The sequence below is a fragment of the Triturus cristatus genome, chromosome 6 (genome assembly GCF_964204655.1).
Source record: "Triturus cristatus chromosome 6, aTriCri1.1, whole genome shotgun sequence".
Classification (NCBI taxonomy): Eukaryota; Metazoa; Chordata; class Amphibia; order Caudata; family Salamandridae; genus Triturus; species Triturus cristatus.
The window spans coordinates 75,242,030-75,260,087 of NC_140589.1; the positions used below are offsets into that span (position 1 = coordinate 75,242,030).

Sequence of the window (18,058 nt, forward strand, 5' to 3'; positions counted from 1 at the left end):
GCGAGTGATCCAGAAGGCCAGAAGTTTCCAGAAAGGCTGCAAGATGCTGGTTGAGATGGGTTTCCAGCATCTTTGCAGGGGCTGGGAGCAGCGAAATGGGGCGGAAGTTTTTGAGAACCCCCGGGTCTAATGTGGGCTTTTTTAACAAAGGTTTAACCACCGCTCTTTTCCATTGTGAGGGGAAAGTCCCATCCCTCATTGCCCTGTTCATGATATCTAATAACGGAGGCAGAAGAATCTCCTTACATTGTTTAAGGAGTTTCAAGGGGCAAGGGTCTAGAGGAGACCCCGACCTAGTCTTAATCAGGAGGACTTCAAGTTCCTGAAGGGCGAGGGGTGGAAAGCTGGACAAACACCCTGAAAGCACCTCCTCGGGTGATGTTAGCGATGAGACAGGTAAGCATGTAGAGGTAGATAGTGCCGACCTCTGAAGCTCTAGTGCCGAATATATGTCCACAATTTTAGATTGAAAAAATTGTGCAACATCATTGCAGAGCTGCTGTGAGCTGACAACGGGATCAGGCACCTTCAATGATGTAAGCGTGTCTACGATCTTGAACAGCTCTTTTGGCGAAGAGAGTGAGGAGGTAAGAGAAGTAAAATACTCTTGCTTAGTTCTTATCACCTCTGTCTTATAGTTCCTTAGGAGGATTTTATGACTATCCTTCTCACGCAAATCCCAACTAGTCCTCCAGAGACGTTCCTGTCTCCTGCCTAAGAAGTCTTAACGATTCCGAGAACCACGGGGCCGATGGACTTTTTCTCGCGGAGTAGCGCAATGAGGCTGGAGCCAGTTCGTCAATAGCTGTTTTGATGGCACTATCCATCCTCCCTACTGCAGAGCTTACGTCCTCCTCTGGGGAGATCGCCAAACTGGGCAATCTGGGGGCGAGCACGTCATTGGTTATGTTTTTGAGGTTACGTCTCAATTACATTTTACTTGGCTCGTTCCCCTTGCTACTAACAGTAGCGATCATTAATTCTATAGGGATCGCATAATGGTCCGACCAAGAGAGAGGGATGGGAGTCTCAATGGTCAGCCGAGTGTCATTAGAAAAGACCCCATCCAGCGTATGGCCCGCCTGATGGGTGGGACCCTTGACTAGCTGTTTCATCCCACAGCCAGAGAAAATATCCAATAGGGATAGAGTTTCAATTGTCTCCAAATTTTCCAAATGAAAATTCAGGTCCCCCAGAACAGTAAAGTGCTCACAGCCAAAATGTGGCTCTAAAATATTAAGCATGTGATAACCAAAATCTGTTCTGGTCCCCGGAGGTCTATAAATGAAGAAAGCCAGTAAACGGAACTACATATGATCCGTTAATGGAGAACTGAAGGGCCTGAAAGGTGTCTTGAGGTTCAGATAGTGGGATAATATGGCAGGAAAGGCAGTCTCTATGAAGGATACCCAGCCCTCCCCCCATACGTCCCACTCTGTCTTCCCTCACCAGCGTGTAGCCTTCTGGTACCGCCTCAACCAAATCAGGTCCCGAGGAGTCCTTGGACCAAGTTTCCGTAATGAAGACCCAGGCGGGTTTTCTGGCCAGTACGAAATCCTTAAATGCGAGATTGTTCTTAATTAATGACCTCGCATTTACGAGAAACCCCTTATCACTCCTCAGGCTAGTTCCTGATTTAAAACTCGGACCTACAGGTGTAGCGACAGCAACAGGAGCCGACACCATAGAAGAAGACCGAAAACAGTGGCAGCCGGGGGAGATCTGAAGCGCCTCCGGGGCGTTCCTATAGTGGCAAGGCAGCTTAGAAGGCTTAAGAGTGATCAAGTCCTGCCAAGAATAACTGATCCCTATGTACTCACCATCGGTATGTCCAGTCTCCCAGCCATCCAGCCCATCCTTAGCGCGGACGGGCGCAGACGGGCTGGACTCTGGCGTGACTCCGGCGTTACTGCGGCACACACGCTGCGCGCCTGCATGTTAAGCCTATATAGGGCTCTAGCGAGTCAGCCTGACTGCTAGAGCGCTACCTGGACTGGCGTCCTGTCAGCGTCCCCTACCTACCCCCAAGATGGCGCCGATATTCCCAGAAAGCGCGAAACGCGCTAGGAAGGACCCGCTGAAGCCGTGGTGAGGGGCACAATTATGGTGCAAGTAAGTGACAGTGATTTTTAAAAACAGGGGAAGTGTTTAAAATAGATTTAACTAAGAAAACAAAAACGGGGTATATTTAAATTATAGCACAGCGCCAAAATGCAACAGCGCAGCGCACAGCAATGGAAAGCCATAAGCCATTAAGAGATTGAATAAGGTACTGCGATGATTGCTTGGTGGGCACATTTGCAGCATTTTTCAGTTGCTGGGGAAAATATTTGTAGATCCCTTGCTAGGAAACTATTGTTACAGGAACATTGTCAATACAAAAGGGAAGTTGAATGAAAAATAGCAAGGGGAAGTGACGGCTTGGGACGTGACATGAGGGTGGCTCCTTTGCTGGACACAGCTGTCCAAGGGTTGAATTTTTATTTGTTCCTGCTGGGGCAACAGGTGGTTTTAGTAAGAACTAGGTTATGAGGTGGTTGCGGTTTGTGTGCATTGTTGGTGGGACACAGGAGGGTTGGCTTGGACTCTGAAAGAATGACCCACCTTTGAGGGTGGGTGATTTTGGTGTCGGAGCTCAACTATTATGTTCTGATAATGAAATAACTATAAGGATTCCAGGAGTAAGGACTGAAGGAAGAGAGAGCCACACTTCTGAGTTAAAAAGATAACGGATAAATAGTTTAAGAGCAGTGTGTTAGGCGGACTGATAGCGTAGGCTGGGAGGCCATATGCGGGAGGTGTTTAAGGCTGGGCGGGTGCTGTTTGTTTCATGTGCATGAGAGAGGACATCTGGTTTTAACCTTCAAGGCATTGCCAGGGATTGCACATGTTCCCACAGACCTGCCTCATTAAAGTCTCATCTGAAAGCTGTTTGCATGCGTTAGCACATTAAAGTCAGCTCTCTTGGCTCTGCCAAAGCTTGTTAATTAAGCTTCTGATGTTCTGCATCTTGTTTCACTAAACCTGCTTTGCTTGTTTATATTTACATTTTTGGATAGTCCGTGCAGTGCTTTCAAGGAATGTTGGTTGAGAAATCTGTTTTTTCGAAATGTTTAGCTGAAGGGGAAGACAGGGTGCTGGGTGTGTAGTTTTCGCTGCACCCCTAAAATTGATAATTAGTCACGCTATTAAAAAACTGTGAGGGTGTGAACATATAATCTGATGTTCCTGAGACAAAACAAGTAATACCGAGGTCTAGGGTAAGAACTGAGGTGATTTCATTATTATCAACAGCGAGTTTTCTTTCCTCAAAGGCATAGATTTTTCTCATAAAAAATAGTTCTCTTTTAAAAATGCAATCAAATAACAGCTACGTTGCTTACCAGTCACCAATGGAAAATGGAAACACAGAAAATGTCCACATCCAAAGATGGCCTGACCCACAACATAAAGAACAGTTCAAATTTGCAGTGGGCACAGCCCAATTTATCTATCTATCTCTCTCTCTCTCTCTCTCTCTCTCTCTCTCTCTGTCTATCTATAATTTAGTATACATTCATTTTGTACAACAGTGCTCCCCGCACTGTTGTAAATCTCCACAAACAACTAAAAAGTCACTAATTGTAATTTCACAATCATAAATTCAGCCAAAGGAGTCTCCGAGACTTTTAAATCTAAATCTACATGGAGGTCTCCACACGGAAATGGTGAATTCCATCTCTGAGGAGATCACCTCGTAGGTGTAGGGGGAGATGTCCACAGTTAAACTTACCTTTGTGAAAAGGGTCTGTTGGTGTCTGTGTGCGTTCACAAACATCCAAGGTGAACCAGGCTTTGAAACACACAGGAGCGCCCTTCATCACACCCTTGGAGCGGGTTAAAAGGGTGGGGAGATCACCTCATGTTTGGCATCCTTTGTGAATTCCTGACAGGTGTAAGTAAGGGAAATGTGGTCATACGCCTATGCTTATGACTGAGGTGCATATTTATGAGCCACAAAATGATCAGCACCCACTATTTCCAAGGATTTCTATTTGACTTCAACATTAGAATTTCTTATTTAGATAAATCACAAATAGTTCCATGGAGACATGTTTTTAAATTTTCAAATCCTTTATTCTTTTCGAAGACCAAGTCTTCCCAGAGTAGCCAACACGTTTCGTCCCTTCTCGGGACTTCTTCAGGGCTTGATCACATACGATGGGTTCTTATCTATAAAACGCTGTTTCTTATAAACCAATTTGTGAGATATAATTATCTTCCTGTAAAGATGACAGTTGTCAATCCAGGGAATTCAATGAGATTCGTCAGAGGTCATTCAGGCCAGTGCTGGCTACCGCATCTAGTATTCGCGGTAATCTGTAGAAACAAACATTTTCCGAGGGCAGTCTCCGCGTTCGATATTTATGAGCCGCTGGTGCTAAAGTGACACTCCGGTGGTGCAAACCTGGAAAACATATCTATGAGGCCACACAAATCCACTTTGCGTAGCTTTGACTGACCTCACACATATGTAGTGTTGCAAGGCAGCGCAAAACGTTGCGTTGCCTTACTCTTTGGTCGGGAGGCATTGCATGGGCGCTGCGGTGGATGTTCCTACGCAACACTCATGGGTTTTAATGCTGCTCCAGGTTTACAAAACCATGTAGACCTGGGGATGCGCCAAAACCTTACTCCTCCCGAGGTAAGGCGTAACGAGGAGAAAAACTTTATTTCTCCTCATTTATTTCTCTCTCCATGTGTGCTACATTCTGCAGCATACATAGATAGAGGGAAACGCCTCCCAGAATTGTTTTTGTGCAGGAAGGTGCCCATTCCAGCACAAAACCAATCCTGCCAACAACACAGGCACCTTGCATTCCGGTGCAAGGGTGCCTACATTGGCGCTAGACTGCTGAAATGGCACCAGCACAGGGGAAAGAGCAGGAATGTGTCATATTGGATAAATACGGTGCATTCCTGCCCTTCCATTTTGACGTAGGGCAGCGCACCAAGGTGCCCTGCTGTGCTGCCCTAGGCAAAAAGCCCATAAATGAATGCCTAAATGTACCTTTATGAACATGCCCCATTGTGGCCAAACTATTGAAATTAAAATATCACGAAAAGAAAATAGAAATATAGATAGATTAGTATAGATTTACTATTCTTAACTACTCATCCATAGACTTTATATATATGTCTATACACACATTTTGCCTGTCTTAAATGACTTGGAATACAATTAATTATGTACTGGACGAATGCTGCTGTGTCGCCCTTTCCTTTTATTGAACCGAGAAATGGAGGGTTGACATATTGGCAAGCTACATATGCGTGGAGTTAAGTATACTTATCTTGATGATATTCTGGTTTCAATATTTTTGTAGTGCAAACTTTCTTTCATGGTTTTGTGAAACTATACCCTCTTGATAAAGACCCTTTTCACACAGTTCATTATTCACTCATTCGCACACTTGCCCTTCCCACTAGCAAAGCAAGACATTTAATCATTCGCAGGCTCATTCACTCAAACAATAATTCTTGCATTATCAATCGGGCTCAAACTAGCTCACCTACTCGAGCTACCACTTATGTTCACACATTCACTCACATGACAACCTAAACCACGTGTTTATTCACTTGCTCATTCATAGCACATCTTCTATTCACTCAAGCACCCACTTACAACATCATTCTAACTCACTCACAAACTGTATTCACTAGTACAGCCATTCACTCATTCACTTGTGTATTTTGCCACCTTCTATCTTTTCATTCACTCAGTCACTTTTCTCACTCACAGTGTTATTCAGTCATTCCCTCGCTCTCTCTCATTTCCCCTCTTGCTAACTGAGACTGTGACCTACTCCCGCTAGTAGAAATGTACAAGTCGCTCGTAAGTTACTGGTGGGGGGGGTCCGACATGGGTGAAGTGTAGTGCATAAAACTGAAGAGCCTGATTCTATCTGCGGCCTGTCTAAGGTCTTTGCTGCTGAGGAGAGAGGTGTTGGTTGCAGGAAGGCCAAGACTGCCAGGTCACACTGAGGTAGGGCCAGGGCTTTAAGTGGGGTGAAAAAAGTATAGGGGTTCCGTTAAATGGTGGTGCCTATATAATTAAGGCTGTGTCTTAAACATATGCACTAAAGTTCCCATAGAGTGTCACCGTACAAGCATACGTGGCCAGTGCTATGCTTGCTTGCAGAGAGGCCAAGGATTGGATGGCCAGGTATTCTGAACACGCATCGGATTGGGCAATTTATAATTTAAATATAGGGATTGGCGGGATACCTGGCTTACAGCGGATTTATCGGGCTGGACTGTGGACGCGACGAGATGCTTGGGGACTAACCATAGCCATTGCATAAGGTACGGGACTAGGGAATTTTTGGACGAGGAACGGTTAATAATAGGAGGATTATGAATTACAAACTAGTAACTCTATTTCGGTGAGGAATAATTTGGATATTTTCTTGTTTCTTGTTAATACAGATTTGAGACTAGATGGGACGGAGGACTTTATTCCAATGAAAATGGGGTTGCTGGAGATGGTTTAGATTAGAATTGCTCGATAAGAGGTGAGAGCAGTGTGGCTTATATAACGAGAATAATTCAGATTGGGGAATAACTTTTAGAACAATTCAATTGGACAATTTAAGCTTACTTATTTCAGCTTTATTGATTTTTGACAAATTTATACACTTTGGAGGCAAAAAATACTCATCGCTTATTCAAGAATAGGATGAAAATAAAATTACTTGTATAAGTTGAAGGTGAGAAGTTTATTTTTAGATTTTAGTTAGAGATAAATCAATTTGAATCATGTTCTCCATAACATTATTGACATTATTGTAATTATTCTGCTTTTTAGATATAACTGAAATAAATCAACAGCAGTTTAATGTTTATTCGGGAAGGACATTATAAGAAAGGAATAATTTGGAGATTTTGAATATAGGAGGTGGGTGCGACTTATTTTTTATGAACTATAAGTTAAGAGGAACAGTACTCAGTTGACATAGGTACAATACCTAACAGAATATATAATTAGGCCACACGGGTGGAATTGGGTGTAGGAGTAGTAATTTGATGATTTCACATCTGCAATCAATGGGAATGTAGAATGTTTGTTCTACAAGCATTTCTGTCTGTAAAGTACATGAATTATTGTGATTTCTCATCAGCAACACATATAATGAAGGACATTAGCTGAATAGGTATTTTCTTTTGTGTATACAGTATGTTAAATAGGCAGGTTGCTTTAATATATTGGTTTGAAGTATTGTTTTAACATATCTTGTTTGTTTGATTTGCACTTTGTACTGGATTATGATGTTATGTTTTCACTTAACAGCCCTGATGATGTCCCAGAGGGGGACGAAACGCGTTGGCTGTGTAAATCATTAATTGTTTTGAAGTTGGATGATGAATGATGACTTTACTCTTAGAAAAATATCTTTCTCAGCAGTCTTTCATTATCCTAATGTTGGTAAAAAAGTGTTGGTTTGGATAGAAATGCATTCTTATTAGTAAAGCCAACCCCAACCACCATGGCATGCTCTCAATCCTGAGTTTGTGTTTCTCCACACCAAGCACCCTTAAAACATACTGCCTACTATTATGGAGGACATGTGAGTCCTACATCTTGTAATCGTCATTGATACACATATGATTTACTGTCTCTGAATAGTTTATGTGTGATGTAAAGTGCACTGACACCCTACAGTGGTTTGAAAAGCGCTATAAAACAAATGAAAAGCATTTGCAAGAATGGCTACCGAGAGATGAGGGCGCTGTTGGATGGTGTTAGTGAGGGAATCCGTGGATAGAGAGGTCATGAGGGGGGGGGCCTTTGTCTCACCGGGCGCCATCAGACCTAAAGCCGGCCTGGCTCTACCCAAGGCCCTAAGTCAGTGTTTCTTAACCTTTTGACTTCTGTAGACCCCATGACTGGAACCCAGGGACCACAATGCATCATTATCGGAATCCAGGGACCCCCACGGAGTCATTACGGGAAGCCGGGGGGCAGGGGCTTTTGATAATTTGAACAGTAAAAGAATGGACAAAATAATACAAAAATTAACATTTATCACACAAATGATTAAATATGTCATTTAATTCACTAACAAATGTTACAATTTTGTTTTTAGATTTTCATAGGACCGTTAAAGTTATCCTGAGTTCCGCTGAGGCCGCTCGCCGCGCGTATCATATTCTGTTTGAAGCCCTCGAGCTCCTCCCGCAAATCAGTCTGAGGATAGTAACTTAATTAGCCTCCAATTTCAGATTCCTTCACATTTGCAGAATGTTTTAACATTTTCAGTTGTACATTTTGCCTCTGCATATATAAATACTTTATTTGTCTGTTAATAGTATTTCATTTTCTAGACAGTCGCAGCCGCTCTGAGTCGGCTTCGCGGACCCCAGGGGTCCCTGGACCACAGGTGAAGAGGCGCTGCCATAGGTTATACAGATGTAAAATAAATGTGTGCCTGATATTCAAACACCGGTACCTAAAAAGTTGTGCAGCGTCCGAGGTTTTTGCCCCAACATTTTCCTTCAGGAAATAGCAGGAAGAATTTGGCCAGTCAAACCAGTGCAAGGTGAATGCTGGCAGTACGACTGGTCACAAGGACCCACCACACGGTTCAGGGGGAACACCTACAACGGGGTGCACAAATGGACCTGGTATCTTGGGTGAAATGTATTTCCTTCGGGTTTCTTGCACCCACGTTTTGCACGTCACTCAGAAGGGGGTCATCGGTGTTCTGGAGTTCATAAGTGACAGCTGAAGTCCCGGTGTCCCTAGTGATGCACTGTGTGACAACAGGCACACCACTTGATTTCCAAGGGCCTGGTTATCTGTACTGTAAATGGGTCACGCATCGAGGCTTTTTCACACTGCCATTAAGTAGTCTGAAATATGGTAATGTATGCGCGCACAGAAATAAAAGAAGTGTCCAGGCGAGTTAATAAATCTCCGGTGACATTCGAACATGCATCATGTGGTCGGGCTGTCTTTCATCCGGGAAGCCATTATCTGCAGCTGCATGCCTCAGAGTTTTACTCTGCACCGAAGGAGGAGGCGTCTGATTGGTTGATGGTAGCCCTTTCACCCGTCACTTTCTCATGTCACCCTCCACCAGTGTTTCCGGCACTTCTTTCCCTTCAGTATGTTTCTGCTGTGTTTATTTCATTGGCTTGGTCGCTGGACTCCCTGGAGAGCTGGGCCCAGTGCTTCCGTTCTGAGCACTGCAGTGAAACCCTCGGTGGGTATTCCCCTCAGACCCGGGCAGTGCCCAGGAATCTCCGCTCTGTGGGCATTGATTAATGCTCCTTTACTTCGCATTTCTTTATTCCACCCAGGAGGACACCTCTCCTAACATGATGGGCACCAGTGACGGCAATGATTGCTTCCTACTCACTCTCAGAGAACAGTTTTCCAGATGAGAGTTCTTCCCTGCCATTCCCTGTCCGCACGCTGCCACTTTCCATCCACCCCCGGGACCGCTTCACCTCCACCCACAAAGGTCAGAGTATATTCGGGAATGTTGTGTTTTTTTACGTTGATTAATTATTTATATTTGTCTATTCTATTTTACAGTTTCTCTAATATTTCAATGGTGAAAGGGCGTGAGCAGTGCATGGCGGGTGCACACGTTTTAGTTAGCTCTGCCAACTATAACTGGTGAATATCTGTGGTTTTAGTTCAAAGTGTTGAAATTGGCACTGACCTATTCACCTAACTACAAAGCCACCTCAAACCCTGACTCCTTCAGGGAGCACACACACACACACACACACACACACACACACGCACACACATACATATACATATTTATATTAAGATGAATAATATACATTACAAATACAGCAGCTTTAACATGGTGCATTCTGCACTTAAAGGTTTCTTAGGAGTGTGATGGTGGTTTACGCTTTAATTTTTGTACACTAAGGGGTCTATCTATTAAATTTTCATGCAGCCACAACTGGTGTGCTGTTTTGCATAAGGAGAGTGCAGGACAGCGCCATATCTACAGAGATACAGCACTCTCCTCCTCTCTCTTTAGCGTGAGTGCACAATCAGGCTGGCGAGCGCCACAAACACACCGTTGCACTATAGTACAAAAATGTGTGCTTGAGTCTAGCATAGGTTTTGTACCGGAAGGGTATACTTCCAGTACAAAATACTTTGGTTGCAGTAACTTTAAAACTTTTACCACTTTGTATGTGCGCTGTAAAGTGCAGCACACATGCAAAGTGGGAAAAGAAAGGAGAAATAAAAGCATTTTTCCTTGATAGCACCTATTTTAAAAGGGTGTAATTTGTAATGTAAAACCCTGTCTACTTTATTCAGTAGAAATGGTTTTGCTTCAAAAACCATGGGTGGCCCCATCTGAACACCTATGCATCACCTATGGAACGTCCTCTTGGTGCTAAGTAATGCACAGCAGCACTAGGCACTTCTTTGTTCTACTTTCAAGTTAATTTCCAGAGCAAAACAGGTTTAGCACTGGAGAGTAAATTGGCAAAAAAGATTTTGTGTCAATTTGTGATGCAAACATGGCACAAAATCTTAGTAAATATAGCCCTTTCTTTGTCTACTGCCTGTTGGTACTTTAGATACAATTTTAATACATTTCACAAGTTGATTAAATTCGCCAAACAATAAAATGTACAAAAGGATGATTTACCTCACTATACCATTAGTGTGAAAGACCCACGAGAGGCTTTGGGGGGTGGGGACTAATAAAAAGCAAAGAAATGTATGTAGTCATTTGGTAGCAGGCAAAAAAAAGGGAAAAAGGAGAAAAATGCTGGACTGTTTCATCAGGAGTGCCCTAATTATGTTTCCTGAAGACTAGGTGCTATGCATAATTAGTGCTTTGATGGGAATGTTCTTCACTACAATGAATGACCCAGTATAATTCTTGAGGTTGACGTCTTCCTCCTCCCCAGATCTCTGTAGCACCGACAAATATACAGGTAAGCTTCCCTTTCACAGGGATGCATAGCTTCAGTTGGTGCAACAGGTGCAGTGGCACTAGAGCACACTAAACCCTGAACAGTGCTGTATTTCATAGTTGAGACAGCAGCCAGGGGGCCCATCTTATTGCTAACCACATGGCCTGTCATCTCCCCAGAAGAAGCCGCCGCCACAATGAAGTGTATCCACTCTGGGGCCCCATCGGACCCCTGCCCATCCACACCTACTCCAGAGGACTGCAACCCATGAGCACCATGCTCACACCCATTCTGGATGCCTCCACCTCTTTTGCAATCATTCCCAGATGATTTGAAACATGCAACTGTACTCTCATTGCTGAAAACCCCCCCTGCAGACCCTTCAACACTCATCAACTACAAACCGATCTCCCTACTACCATTCCTGGCCAGGGTCTAGGACAAAATCATCAACAGATGTGTCACCAAATACCTCAATGACCACCAACTCCTCAGCACAACTCAGTCTGGTTTCAGACCTAACAACATCATGGAAACTGCCCTCATCACCGCCAAAAATTACATCCATATGACTCTGGACAGAGGAGACGGCGTCCCTCATCCACCTGGAACAGCGCTTGACACGATCTCCGACCCCATCCTCATCCAACACCTAGATGACACAGGAATCCAAGGGCATGCACTCTGATGGATCTGCACTTTCCTGACTGGAAGGAAACAGTGTGTCATACTGGCACCGTACACCTCTAAAGCCCACACTCTCTCTTGTGAATTTCCGCAAGGATCCTCCCTGAGCTCGACCCTCTTCAACGCATACATCTTGCTAGCCAGCATCATCCAATCTAATAACATAAAAATCCTCTCCTATGTCGACGGCACTCAAGCCATTCTTTCCCTCATGGACAATATACCCAGTACCCAGATCAAGTTCAATCATATATATGAATACCAAAGCGCACACAAAAGAAAATGTAGAAAAGAGTCTAGTAAACACTAAACAGCTATAATTAGGTTGGAATAAAGTAGTTGCTATGTTGAGAGAAACAAGAATAAAGTTGCATAAGTCCATAGTACAGATTTAATATTCTAGAAGTAATTCCATGAATTCTTGTGAAAAAGAATGTCCATTTCTTGGAGTGTTTTGGCAGCTGACACGTGTTTTCTTGATACCCGACTTTCTCAAGGCTGCAAAGTTTGTAATTGAATACATAGATGGTCTTAGTACACAAATTCAAGTATACTTTAATAAGAAAAAAAATAATTTGTGAAGTCAGTAACCATGCACTAAGAAAAAGTAATAGAAACCCTGAAGTGGTTTTGTGAGGATACAATAAAATGTATTAGTGAGATGCGCGAAGTAGTTTAGGATGAATGTGTATACACACAAGAACAATAATGACAGAGATACCACCTAGAATTGTGAGACACAAGAATCTCCCACACCAATTGTGAGCCAAAATAAAATTGGACCAGTATGGTTCAGTGTAGTCCACTCAAGACATTGCCCATGTGAGATGGAAAAGCGCCTCTACACATTTGATAGTGTGACTTAGTTAACATGTTGCACCAAACTGATTTAAGGTGAGGCAAACTACCTTTAAAGTAGAGTAATGCTACTGTCAAATAGGGGTGTATTCCACTGTCAGTAATGAAAGGCATTGTACTTGAGTTGTAAGTATGACTTGTCTAGTCTGAGAATATTTTTCTAAAAAATAAAATAAAAGACCCAAAGGATCTAATTAATAATAGGCATAATTCGCGTTGGAAAAAAGAGAGCCCAAAAAGGAGTAATAATAGAACAAACTATTCATCATGTGGAAGTTCAAGATGTCACAAGTGTGGCTCCAATGTAATTCCTGATGGTGAAGAAGACCATTGGTTTTCTCATCAAATCATCTCTATAGTCAACTACACATTGCAGGGCCATGATAATCCATACGAAAGGTACTATAAAGAAACGTCACAATATAAAGGTCAGTGAAATCAAGGGTTGACCAGAGGCATTATAGTGTATTTAGTAATATCTAGTAGAACTGGCCCAGGCTCCGTGAGAGCTGTGTAATCACTCAAATTCATTACACCTCAGAAAGCGGCCCCAAACGCTAAAGTACTGTACTGTACAAGGAACAGGAAAATGACTTGAATGTGCCCACCACAGTAGTGTGGGCAGATGCGCCATCTTAAACATTCCCCATTGAATCTGGAACACTGAAAGGAGTCACTATTTTGTAAGATGGAGCTGAAAACTGTTTATTAAGTGGAATGTGTGATGAGTGAGCAATCTGTTTACTCAGATGAATTTAAAATTAAAGTGCAGCATGAGCGCTATTAGACGCATGAACTCAAACACATTACCTCTTTCTTGAAAAGAGTTTGGTGCAGAGGATATATTATGAGTTATAAAATTGAAAAAGAGTATAAGTATTCAAAAATCTAGATGGAGTGAAAAAGAAGAACTGAAAAGAAACAAATAAGTGATTAGTCGTGTAACCCGTCCAAATTATGAGAGGCATGAGATTTGGGTTTGCAAGATTAAATGAAGTAGTATCTCATATAATGAATTTACAATGACCCCATAATTAGAAGACCTGGTGTTAAAAGCAAATCAATGATTAGATCAATACATTTGTAACAATTCAATTTTAAATGCTGCACATATAATTAATACAAATATAAATATATGGATTCATAGTGCATCCAGTGTCTGTACACAAAATAGCATTGTGTAGATTAACAAACAAGAGAAATAAACAATGTTCATTAAAAGTCACACTGAAATTATTCACAAATACAGTCCTGCTATACAGACTGGAATACATGATCTGTACATAGCTAACCATGTGGCAAACACACAATACCATCAGATGATAATTCAAACAATTGCACAGAAAACAACAGTGATCATAATGTTTGAATCTTTCAAAACAACATGTAACTCCCTGTCGGAATTGAGCCCACAATCAACTGTTCTGAGTCTAGTTATCCAGTATGTCTCCAGTTTTCTTAATCTCTGAATTATGTCACCCCCTCTTTGGTGTATCTGAGCTATAATAATAGTATGGAATCTCAATTTAGTCAGTTCAAAGGTAGTATGTTTAGTACAAAAATGAGTTGAAAATCATTTCAGGAATTGGGTCACCCACAAAGCGCATTTCTGAATATATTGATATATACTTACAACCATTTGTGTCTAATCTCCTTTCCTTTGTACAGGATACAAAGGATCTTCTAATAAACTTGTTGATTTCACTTGGACAGATGAGTGTATTTAACACTGGACATCGTTTCATTATACGCCTCAATTCCTAGAGATAAATGTCTTCAAGCTGTACAGTTCTATCTCTCACTCGGATACAAAAACCCTCTGCGATCACAATAATATGCTCATTGAAATGACGACCCTTGTACTAGACAACTTTTGACAACATAATGTACTGGATGAGATTTATTGATGACATTCTTTTAGTATGGACTGGGAATGCAGATGGATTACTTACCTTTATCAATGTTATCAATAGAAATCCATATCAAATCTATTTTACGTATCATTACAGTCACACACAAAAGATTCTTTGTAAACTTTACAGAAACCCCCCAGCTTGTAATTTTATTCTTCACACATGCTAATCCACTTCTGCATTTTGTTTGCGCATGTTCCCATGATAAATGGTTTGTTCTATATTTAAAATTTTTTGGGGGCTTTCTTTTTCGCAACACAAACTATGCATATTATTAATTAGACCCTTTTGGCCTTTTATTTTATTTTTTATAAAAATATTCTCATACTAGACAAGTCATGCTTACAAGTACGGGGCTTTTTGTTACTGATAGTGGAATACACACCAAATTGACGGTTGCATTGTTGTACTTTAGAGGTAGCTTGCCTAACCTAAATCGGTTTGGTACAACATGTTAACTAAGCCACACTTTCAATTGTCTACGGGTGCTTTTACATATCACATGGGCAATGTCTTGACTATGCTGAACATTACTGGTCCTATTTTAATTTGGCTCACAATTGGTGTGGCATCCTCTTGGGTCTCACATTTCTAAGTGGTGTCTGTGTCATCATTTTTCTTGTGTGTTTACAGAATATCTGATGTTAAAACGCGTGGTGTTATCACGCAGTAGGTAACAACGCGGTCGTTACATCGTCCGTGTTGTTGCCACGCATGGCATTACATCGCAAGTCGTAGATGGCACGCTGGACTTAGGAATAGTATAAATTACTATTCCTACTCCAGTTAGCACAACAGCAGGGAAGGTGTTGGATATAAAATCCAACACATTCCCTGGTGTTGAAACGACTTGCGATGAAATGCCATGTGTGGTAACAACGCGGACGATGTAACGTCCGCTTTGTTATCAACCCGCGTGGTTTTACCCGTGTTTACATGTTCATCCTGAACTTTTTCCCGTATCTCACTGGTTCATTTTATTGTTTCCTCACAAAACCAATTTGGGCTTCTATTACTTTTTCCTAGTGCATGGTTACTGACTTCACAAATTAATTTTTTTCTAATTAGAGTATACTTGGACTTGTGCACTGAGACCATCTTTGTATTCATTTACCAATTTTGCAGCCTTGAGAAAGTAAAGTATCGACAAAACACATAACGGCTGCCAGAACACTCCAAGGAATTGACTTTTCTTTTGACAAGAAGTCATGGGATTACTTCTGTAATATTAAACCTGTACTATGGATTTATGGGACTATATTCTTGTTTCTCCCAACATAGGAGCTACTTTATTACAACACAATTATAGATGTTGATTGATTACTATAACCTTTTGCATATTTTTTTTGTGTGTACTTCAGTATTCATATATTATGTTTGGTTTTGTGGGGTTTCCATCACTAATATTATACACTATATTGGTAGCATAGTTTTGAATACCAAGGGAGTACCTATTTATTACGTCGTGTTTACTTGTGCTTAATTACTGAACCTAGGTTCTATAGCAGTGTGAGGGTAATACCACTTCTACCTAATTAGTTCAGGTCAAGTTCAATGCCAGCATGACTGAAATCACGCAATGCATGAAGACCAATTGTTTGAAGCTGAACACTGACAAGTCCGAAATCATGATCTTCAACCACGGTCAACAGAGCGTAAATCAACACTCATCTCCACACCAAGAACCTTAGGATCATTATCAGCAACAAACTCAACATGACCGATCAAGTAACGCTGTCACCGCTTAATGATTCCACGTCCTGATGATGCTCTAATCAGCACCTGCAAAACCATCACACGCACACTCATCATCATTGGGCAGCACACTCATCACAAGCAAGCTGGACTATGGGAACACCCTCTATGCCTAGATAAAAAACAAAAAATCAGCAGAAGGCTGCGATCATTCAGAACTCGGCTATTCAACGTTTCACGCTTTAGTCACATCACACCACACTCGAAGAGCTCTACTGGATCGCCATACACAAGCACATTTCAGACTCACCCACACTTTTAAGGCACTACATAACACTAGTCTAAAATGCCTCAAAAATCGCAACAGCTTTCACAAACCTTACAGACGCCTCCAATCATCCAGACTCCTACATGCCAAGTATACAGAAAACCAGATCCAGCAATCAAGCGTGGAACGGCCTCCCGTTACACATAAGAGCATCCTCCTTCACTTCTTGAATTCCACAAGAAACTAAAGACCTGGCTTTTTGAGTACTCCCACTAGGCCCTAGGATTGGCTAGGCTCACACCTGCTCAGTGCCATATTACCATCCAGGATGATAAGGTACTCTACAAATCAGCTTTACATAACATAAGTTACAAGTTTAAAATATTTGGGACTCCAAAGAGGTTCACACTTTATTTAGCAAGTCAAAGACACTTCACTTCAATACAAGTTAAAAAAGCATTTAAAATCATAAAGATGTTTAAAGAAGTCATTTAATTTTCAGGGAACAATAGCAATTAATGAGCTGTAAAAACAGAATGTGAATTGCATAATAAAACAAAGGCCTTAGAAAAGTGCAGTGCACTGCAAACAAATACATGATTCTTTTGTTAAATGGTAGGTTCCAATGTATGCCCGTTACTCACTTCAGAGTTAATATACTCATTTTTATTAATAGGAAAAAGCAGTGAATACCATGTTAAAGATTTTAAATATATTTGGGGACTTTCCAATGAGCATGAAGCTATAATTTGGGCATAAGTTCCCCTATTTTTAAGGACGGATCAATGTGCATCCTCGGACTATGATTGCCTGAGAACTGTTTTATCAGTAGTTATAGACAAACCAGAGTTGACATCCTGCTATGTTTTAAACTGTTACAGCGTAAAATAAAAATTTCTATAGAACATCTAGGTGCCGATCAGGATCCTGGAAAAAATATCCCCGTACGACTCGTATCCGGTCTTTTTATCGTACGAATCGTACAAGTGCCGTACAAACTGCCAAGTACGATTCGCATGGGAAAAAGTCCATACGAATCGCATTGGGAATAATTCCCCACACGTCCTCGGGTCGGAAAATGTGTCCGACACGTCCCCGGACGATTCACCGTACAAATGTGAAAAGTGAAGTCCGACCGCGCAAGTACGATCCATCCTGTGCGTCCGATGTTACAACCGTATGGAAAAAACACCGTCCGCACCGAACTCCCATAGCAACCATGGAGACATGTGCCTGCATACGTGCCGAACCCCCCCCCAGCCCCCGTATGTACGCGCCGAACCCCCCGTGTATGTACACCCGTGTACGTACAAGTCGAACCCCCCGTGTATGTACACCCGTGTTCGTACGAGTCGAACCCCCCGTGTATGTACACCCCCCGTGTATGTACACTCGTGTACGTACGAGTCGAACCCCCCCGTGTATGTACACCCCCCGTGTATGTTCACCCGTGTACGTACGAGGCGTACCCCCACCCGTGTATGTACGGTGCGTACCCCCAGCGCTATGCTCATAGTAAATAACTTACCAACACATTCTAATAAGGCAAATTGCCTATAATTATTAGGCAAATTACATAGACCCATTTTATGCAGGGGCGCAATTATACATTTGGTCTAACGGTTAGGAATGACACTGTACTGGTAGGAGTGGTGCAAGATAGTAGTTAGAAAAACTGACAAATGGGCTGCTTCCG

The 18,058-nt window shown here is 42.0% G+C and overlaps 1 protein-coding gene across 4 annotated transcripts in view; it reads left to right on the top strand.

Moving 5' to 3' along the window:
• LOC146813780 (uncharacterized) overlaps window positions 1-18,058 on the top strand; it is a 222,294-nt gene that overhangs the window by 165,648 nt on the left and 38,588 nt on the right. Inside the window, exon 3 of one of the 4 annotated variants that reach the window (XR_014962900.1) lies at window positions 6,469-6,554. The exons of the other annotated variants lie outside the window; for them this stretch is intronic. The gene's annotated coding sequence lies outside the window, so the exon portion shown is untranslated. The remainder of the gene's footprint in view (window positions 1-6,468; window positions 6,555-18,058) is intronic. 4 annotated transcript variants of the gene reach the window in all.